Source organism: Callospermophilus lateralis, chromosome 5 (assembly GCF_048772815.1).
Source record: "Callospermophilus lateralis isolate mCalLat2 chromosome 5, mCalLat2.hap1, whole genome shotgun sequence".
Taxonomy (NCBI): Eukaryota; Metazoa; Chordata; class Mammalia; order Rodentia; family Sciuridae; genus Callospermophilus; species Callospermophilus lateralis.
The window spans coordinates 9220494-9229890 of NC_135309.1; the positions used below are offsets into that span (position 1 = coordinate 9220494).

The following is a 9397-nucleotide window of genomic DNA, read 5'->3' on the forward strand; positions in this document are numbered from 1 at the left end:
ATTTTACTCCAAATGATTAACACCTATCTTTTGTTTTCTTTTTCTTAAATGATTAACTATGAAGATGATAATTACAAACATGTAAGCTACAAATCAGTAAGGTACCACTGCTCCCAATCTTCCTAGTTGGACGGCTCAGCATAAGACCCACTCTCCTGCCTGGACTAGGTGAAAAGTAACTACAGGAGAGAAAGATAAAATGATCACTGAGGTCTCGGTGATCTTACCTGGTCCCCATGTGGAATCAGGCATGATCTCTTGGAGGAGTCCAATGCTAACAAGAATTGAATGAATCATATACAGAGGAAAGCTTTTTCCAAAACATTACTAAATGATTAAAATAGGAAGTAGACAAGCTCATAGCTTGTTACCCAGAAGAACTCAGTATAAAAATGTTATTCTTCACATCAATGAATTCCATTTTTAAAATGAAGACATTAATGCCTAAATTTACAGAATTTGAGCTGTTGATAAATTATAGGAAATAATGTAATATGATGAACAGTTCACAAAGTTGGGGCATCTAAAAATTCCCATAAAAATAAGAATATCTGAGTGTGTGTGTTTCCCATATCTACACCCATGCTATATTTCCATTTCTATATCTACAATGATGCTATATTTCCATTACTATGCTAGTTCTAACTGGTGTTCTGAAAAACAGGGTGTAAACTATTTTGCACATTATTTAATCTGTCACATTTAACATGTTATTTGCTTATATGAAGATAATAAAAATGTATATGGATTTCTATGTGTTTGTTTTGGGTTTTCAGGACATCAGAAAAAGGACACCTCTTTAGGAAAGAGAGACTATGCAAATATCTTATTGTAATTAGGTTGTATCTTATATAACATAAGATATCCTTACATTTAAGAACAATGCTTTGGATGGTGACCCACTTCTAGGACCAACAGAGCAGCTTCTGTTTAGGAGGTGAGCAGCACAGCTCTGGGAGAAGACCCTGGCTTACTCAGCTGCAGCAGTGCCAGTGGGGAGGGGAGAGCAGGCACTAAAGGTGTGGACGAGGTGAGGTCACTGAGGATGCAGACTCAAGCACACAGGGCACTTCTGTGCCCCACAGGCCATGCCTGTGGTGAACCTGGGTGCAGAGTTGGGGAGCTGGGAAAGCAGGATCCTGGCTTCCTCCGGGGCTGAGCCTGGTGCATAGTCCTAGGAATGCTCCGACCAGGAATCAGCAGGGAGGAAGGCTCCAGCTACCTCACTGGGTTTCCTGTGCCTGATATAGACTTTGTATTCCAAGACCATGTATGTGTCCAGGATGTGCTGAGATGGATACAGAGAGAACTGGGGTAGGAACATTCTATTCAGGTCTTAAATACAGTTGAACAAGGATATGGTGTTGAAGGAAAAATAATTCATTCTAAAAAACACAAATGAAGTCAATTCATTTTTATTTTTCTTTGCTGTGTCTTTTCAGGTTTAGGTCTTAGTTTTAATTTTGCTTATATTTCAAAGAAATTAAAGCAGTGCATTTTCATGGAGAAATAGAACCAAACTTTAAATGACTTTATTTTAATGGGCCTGTTACCCCAAAACCAAACTGGCCTCCTTCTCTTGCTCCTGATCATCTTTGTGTTTGTTCTTGCCTGTTTGGGGAACTCAGGGATGACTGCCCTCATCTTCTTGGACCCGCAGCTACACACCCCCATGTACTTTCTCCTCAGCCAGCTCTCCCTCGTGGACCTGATGTACATCTCCATCACTGTCCCCAAGATGGCCATCAACTTCCTCTCTGGCCAGAAGAGCATCTCCTTCCTGGGCTGTGGTGTGCAAATGTTCTTCTTTGTCACCATTGCATGTTCTGAAGGGTTACTTCTGGCTTCCATGGCCTATGACCATTTTGTGGCCATCTGCCACCCTCTCCACTATCCTGTCCGCATGAGTAAAATCATGTGTTTGAAGATGATCATAGGAACCTGGATACTGGGCTCCATTCACTCTCTGGCACATACCATCTATGCCCTTCATCTTCCTTACTGCAGGTCTAGGGTCATCAATCACTTTTTCTGTGAGGTCCCCACCATGTTGCCTCTGGTCTGTATGGACACCTGGGTCTATGAGTACACAAATTTTGGGAGCACAGTCATATTTCTCCTCCTTCCTTTCCTTGGCATCATGGCCTCCTATGGACGGGTCCTTTTTGCTGTCTTCCACATGCGCTCAAAAGAAGGGAGGAAAAAGGCCTTCACCACGTGCTCCACACATTTAACCGTGGTGACATTTTACTATGCTCCTTTTGTCTACACTTATCTCCGGCCCAGGAGTCTCCGCACCCCAGCAGAGGATAAAAGCCTGGCTGTCTTCTACACCATCCTCACCCCCATGCTCAACCCCATCATCTACAGCCTGAGGAACAAGGAGGTGCTGGGGGCCATGGGAAGAGTCTGGGGGATGCTCTCCTCCAGAAAGAAGTGAGCATGGCAATCTCTGCTCCTCTGTATGGCTTCTCTACATGCAGACTGGGAACTCTCTAGAACAGTGTTGACCTATAGCGGTATATATAATCTACATATGTAATTACATTTTTAATAATATATTTATTAGCAAAATTAATTAGATATGTTAATTTCTAAGCATAAATATAATAATTATTACATGTCTTTTATAGGAAATGCTATAATTAATACAGCATGAACAATGAATTGATTTTATATTGTACTCTTGTTACAACTTTTGAATTTGACATTTATTATTTATACATATTATTTATATATATTTATATATATAAATATTTATATATTTATATTATTTATACATATCTGATATTATTACTGTGCTTTTATATCTTGTTTTCATTCTAATTTTGCAGACCCTTGTGTGGATTTTATAACTCATACCAACTTGCACTTTACATATTTCAGGTGTCCCAAGGTCACATGACTCAGTGTCTACTGATAATGATAGGACTCTGGTGACTTGCAGTCTTCTCCTTTAGTACACAATGTGCCTTATTGTTCTGACTATGTTTCCTTGTCTTGGGACAAAGAATTGTATTTGAAGCTCTTAAAAAAGCCATTTTTCTTTTAATTTTTAGTTTTAATACTTGCAAAAATAATTAGTTTCAAGAGGCTCCTAGTGTTATGGGCCAGGCTATATGGGCAGTGAGCAAACAGATTCCATTTTACCCTGAGACTTCATGTCATGTAAGAAATGCTTCTCCCATGGGAAAGCCCAGCGTCTGTACCCATTAATAGTTATCTAGCATACTTGGCAACACAAAATAGCAATTCTTATACAATGTAAAATTGTTCTCTTTGGTTTCATTTTTCTTGGGCATGTAGCCTGTCAGAGATTGATTGTCTAGATGTTAGTAACCACTCTCTAACTTGTACTCAACTAGGGTCATTTTGAACCACTTCCCTTCTGCTTCCTTGCTCCTTATGCCAACCTGGAAAGTCCCATGGGAAATACCAATGTATCCATTGCATTGCCGTTCTGAGTGTCCAGTTCAGCTTCTGTACCTGCTTGCTTGCAGCTGTATCAACCCCAATCTGGGTTTTGCAGTTTTTGTCTTTAAATATCCTAAAATGCTCAGGCTTGGGGCTGTTCCTTGCAGAGACATTCATGGATCTTGTGGGGAGCAGTTGGCAGCTGGCTAAATAAAGACTCTTCAATTTAGACAAAACTGGGACTTGGTGTGTTTTCTGAGGGACCTGCCCCACAACATCTGGAGGTCCCACCAAGGCCTACTTTTCTTGCATTCTGCAGATCACTCAGGACCACCAAGGGAGGGGCCTTGGAAGAGAGATCACTTAAGGGAAGGCCTCTGAGAAGATGTTTCTCACTCCTGACCCCCCTCACTAAAACTACAAAGAGTTGTCTGTGTTTCCCTGGGAAGGTAAATCTGGTCTGCGTGGATCCGCACCTGGAGAGGCTGGGGAAAGCTGGATGCGGTATTATTTTTTGAGTCCAGGGCTAGCAAGACGTTCCTTAGTCCTCTGGCCTGCTTTTTCCTCCATCCTCTGCTCCAAGTCTGGTTTTTACTCAGTCCTCTGGTCTGAGCCTGGTTTTCTGAAGGTTAAATTTGTCTTTGGCGCCTTACCTGTAGTGTGTTTTATTGTCTGTCTTGTGTTTTTGTCTTGTTTGTTGTTATTGTTGTTTCCTTTTTGTTTTGTGTTAGTTTCTACCTTATTTTTTTGTTATATATATATATATATATATATATAATATTTATAATATATATAATATATTTATAAAATACATAATATATTTATAAAATATATAATATATTTATAAAATATATAATATATTTAGTTGTAGTTGGACACAATACCTTTATTTTATGTATGCATGTGTGGTGCTGAGGATCCAGTGCTCTACCCCTGAGCCACAACCCCAGCCCTACCTCAGTTTGTTTCTAGTGTTAAAAAATGGTTAAAAAGTTTTTAACTTTGCTCACTAAAGTTTGCATTAAAATGTAAATGGCTGCTAACAGCTATTAAAAAAGGTCAAGAGTAAAAGCTAGAGGTAAAAAAAAAAAAAATTCTAGAGATTGCCTTCATTTTGGAACTGGGCCAGGTGGCCTGCAGGGTAGACAATGTCAGTTCCTACAGAGGGGAGATTAGAACTAAAGTGTTTTATAAAATTATTATTTCTAAATTATATAACAAAAAGCATAATTTTGTGTAGAAAATTTGGCTTTTTTTTTCTCAGTATTTTCAAGCATGAAAAACTCCTAACTATTAAAAATGTCAGGCAAAAATTTGGTGGCTGCTATCCAAGACACCAGAAAAAAACAGTTTAGAATGGGACCCCAACCTGGGGACTTTCCCAAGGAGACCAATGGAGCTGCATCTTTGGGAAGCTCCTTCAGAGAGGAATAAGGCCCCATAATTTGTCTTATGTTTCCTTAACTCTTTTCACCTTTGATGAGCAGAACCACCTCAGGACAAAGGCCAGGAAGACTTTTAAAATTCTATATTTGTTAAATTCATGATTTTGATCTGAAACGCCTAGGTTAATGTGTTTTTCTGATTACATTCTGCATTGTTCTAAGGCCAATTTATAAGGGTTAATTCTCAATCTAATAGGTTTTTAAAAAATAACCTACCAGGCTTTTGTTTATCTGTTTGTTTTGTGTAGGTGTACCGGTGTACTGTCCATCTACATGTATTGCTATGTCTATTGCTATATTTGGCACCAAAATTGACATACAAGCTCATAAATTAAAATTTAAAAATCGATCCAAATACCTTTGGTTCAGATGATTTAAAAAGTTCAATTTAAATATGGTAAATAAATAAGAGTACAAATTTGTTTAAACTTACTAATGCACAGTTTTGTTTCTAGGTGGTCAAACAGTTGTGAATAAAATGTTAATGTCTATAAAGTATCTAATATCCATTGTCTCTAGGATTTTTTCTTCAATAGGAAAAAAATGACTAATGCTATTCAAGGCACTTGTCTGATATCTTGGCTTTTTAAAAAAAATTAAGTAAATTAGATCTCACATATATGAAATTAACCATGGATGTGTTTGCTAGAGACATATGATTGGTTTAAAAGTTAAAATGCTAACTGTTAAATATAATATCAAAAACTCTTAATTCCTTAAATTTCATAAGGTAAAATACTTAAACATTATTGCTGCTTTCATAAATTGAGAAATTAAAAAGACATTTAAAATTACTTTTTGTCATAACTAAAACAAGATTACTTGTTTTGTTTGTTGTTTGTTATTGTTTGTTCCCTTTTTGTTTTGTATTAGTTTCTACCTCAGTTTGTTTTATATATAGATATAGATATAGATATAGATATAGATATAGATATAGATATAGATATATAGTTGTAGTTGGACACAGTACCTTTATTTTATGTATGCATATGTGGTGCTGAGGATCCAGTGCTCTGTCCCTGAGCCACAACCCCAGCCCTACCTCAGTTTGTTTCTAATGTTAAAAAATGGTTAAAAGGTTTTAACTCTGCTCACTAAAGCTTGCATTAAAATGTAAATGGCTGAAAACAGCTCTAAAAAAAGGTCAAAATAAAAGCTAGAGATAAAAAAAAGGCATTAAAAGTTAATGTCTCAACTGGTATAATTTTATATACAAGGGGTCCAAAGGCTTCAACTATAATTCAATTAGAGTATTATAAATAACAAAGTATTTCATCTTATTAAAATAATTTATATAAATTCAAAAATTTATAAGGGTTATTTCAAAGTATAAACAGAAAGGGATCAATGGATTAAAAAATATTAAAAGTTTCTAAATATAAAGATCTATTTAGTGAAAGGAAAAAAAATATTTCCAGGTAAAAAAGACTGGAAATTATAGTGGCAAAGTATAATTGTAGTACATCAAAGTAAACAATAAGAGGGTCTAATTATGTAACGTAAAGCCTATAAATAAAGAATAAATATTAAAAGGTTTATGTATAACTACATTGGTTATATATAAGTAACATAAACAGTTAAAACTGTCACGGTTGTTTCTTAAGAACAAATATTAATGTATTGATATAAACCGAAGTTTGATCTATATGTTAAAGTGACAAAAACTTTTAAAAATACTAATTACATTGTGTCTTATTCTCTAGAGCAACTAGTCTTAGAAAAACCAAGGTTTGTACATCTGTGGTTAAACAGCAACTGCGATTTTAAAGTATTTTTCTATCTTCTGAGAAGTGTCCAGGTCCTTGGCCCATTTATTGATTGGGTTATTTGAATTTTTTTTTTTTTTTGGAGTTAAGGTTTTTGAGTTCTTTATATATCCTAGAGATTAGTGCTCTATCTGATGTGTGGAAAAAAATTTGTTCCAAAGATGTAGGCTCTCTATTCACCTCACAGATTATTTATTTTGCTGAGAAGAAACTTTAGTTTAATTCCATCCCATTTATTGATTCTTGGTTTTATTTCTTGCACTATAGGAGTCTTATTACGGAAGTTGGGGCCAAATCCCATATGATGAAGATTAGGGCTTACTTTTTCTTCTATTAGACACAGGGTCTCTGTTTTAATTCCTAGCCCTTGACCCACTTTGAGTTGAGTTTTGTACAGGGTGAGAGGAGTTTAATTTCATCTTGTTGCATATGGATTTCCAATTTTCCCAGCACCATTTGTTGAAGAGGCTATCTTTTCTCTAATGTATGTTTTTGACGCCTTTGTTTAATATAAGACAATGTAATTTTGTGGGTTAGCCTTTGTGTCCGCAATTCTGTACCATTGGTCTATCAGTCTGTTTTGGTGCCAATACTATGCTGTTTTGTCACTATTGGTCTGTAGTACAGTTTAAGGTCTGGTATAGTGATCCCATCTCCTTCACTCTTCTTGCTGAGGATTGCTTTAGCTCTTCTGGGTCTCTTATTTTTCCAGATGAATTTCATGACTGCTTTTCCTATTTCTATGAGGAATGCCATTGGGATTTTGATCAGAATTGCATTAAATATGTAGAGTGCTTTTGGTATTATGGTCATTTTGATAATATTAATTCTGCCTATCCAAAACAAGGTAGACCTTTCCATCTTCTAAGGCCTTCTTAGATTTCTTTCTTTAGCATTCTTTAGTTTTCATTGTATAGATCTTTCACCTCTTTTGTTGATTCCCAAGTATTTTTTTTAGGTGATTGTAAATGAGGTAGTTTTTCTCATTTCCCTTTAAGAGGATTTGTCACTGATATACAGAAATGCCTTTGATTTATGGGTATTGGTTTTATATCCTGCGACTTTCACTTACTGAATTTACTTACTATTTCTAGAAGTTTTGTGGTGAAACTTTTTGGGTCTTTTAGGTATAGAACCATATCACCAGCAAATAGTGCTAATTTAAGTTCTTCTTTTCCTATGTATATCCCTTTGATTTCTTTTGTCTAATTGCTCTGGCCAGTGTTTCAAGAACTATGTTAAATAGAAGTGGTGAAACAAGGCATCCCCCCCCCTCGTTTTTAGAGGCAATGACTTTAATTTTTCTCTGTTTAGAATGATGTTGGCCTGGGGATTAGTGTAGATAACCTTTATGATGTTGAGCTATGTTTCTGTTATCCCTGAAAATTAGCATTTTTAAAAGGAAATTTACAAAAGCAATTTTCAGATGTTAAATGCACTAAAAAAACACAATTGACACAAATTGCCTTTACAAACCAAATCAGAATAACCTATAGCACAGCTGCCAATACTATGATTACCTCAATTGTTTCCTTTAATAACTAATTAAAACAAATAAAAATTTAAAAAAGAAAGAAAATTAGGACAGCATGTTCTTACTAGAAGCCATTATTCATTTTCATATAAAAATAGCACCAGTAATTTCCAAGTAGTTAATGGGAATAATGAAAATTCACAGAAGGTAATTTAGTAGCATAAAGCAGTAATAAGATTATAAAGGGAATCATATAATTAATCACCACTTATGGCAAATCAAATGTAGAAAACAAACAAACAAAAAAAAGCAAAACCAAAACAATTTAGAATCCATGTATAAAAAAAGGAATCACATCCTTACTATGAACTCGGGCTCTGGGTGTTCAGTTCTTTCTCTAGCCTCACCTGTCTATCAAAGCACACTCCCAGGCAATGTGCCCCACCTCTTCCATTACCCCATCTCCCTGCCAGCCAGAGAGCACATTTGTGAATGGGCTGGAAATCACTTCCTGTGTCCTGTGTTTCATGCCCCAGGATTTCTGCTGAATGATGTGATTAAACATTTAATCCTCAAATTCAACTTCAGATCTATTTTTGAAGCAGACATTTCTTCTCCCACATGATGAATAAAAATAAAATTTAGATTGGATAAGTATATTTTATTACCCCTACATTCAAATGTCACTGCCTTGTTTACCTGTGTCCAATGTTTACCAGTGAACAAGTCACTTTCTGGGTAACCTTCTTGACTCTTTTTCAAACATACCTCTTCCTCACTGCTCTTCATCTTCACATCTTAATATATCTCTATGGAGAAAAGAAGCAACCATGGATCCAGTTTTCTTTCATCTGGGCTAAGGCCAATGACTTGCTTTTATTCATTAGGGTGTCCCTGACACCTGGAAAACAGAGGCCACTTCAGGAATGACACAAAATAGCCTTGGGCCAAGGTTGAGGAATGAGGTTCAGCAAGGTGTTGAGGTGTTTTCAAGGCATGTCAAGGGTTGACACGGTACAGAAAAAAACAAAAAATATTCACTGATATTTTCTCAGTATTACTCTGTCCTGTGTTTTACATTCGTATCCAGTATATGTATATTACTGGCACAAAGTAATGTTTCTCAATATATGCATTCCTTTCTCAGTTTGGTTTGTATTGGCAAAAGATACATTACTATAAAATGAACCTAAATTAATAAAAACACATGATGGAATTTCTATAATATTGATTACATGGAATTTATTAACATATTTTATGTATCATAGGTTCATTTTTTTCTTTTGGAAATGCCCATT

General features: G+C 35.8%; 1 pseudogene; it reads left to right on the forward strand.

The window, feature by feature from the left end:
• Positions 1-1501: 1501 nt before the first annotated feature.
• LOC143400242 (olfactory receptor 2L13-like) lies at positions 1502-2440 on the forward strand (annotated as a pseudogene).
• The last annotated feature ends 6957 nt before the right edge of the window (positions 2441-9397 follow it).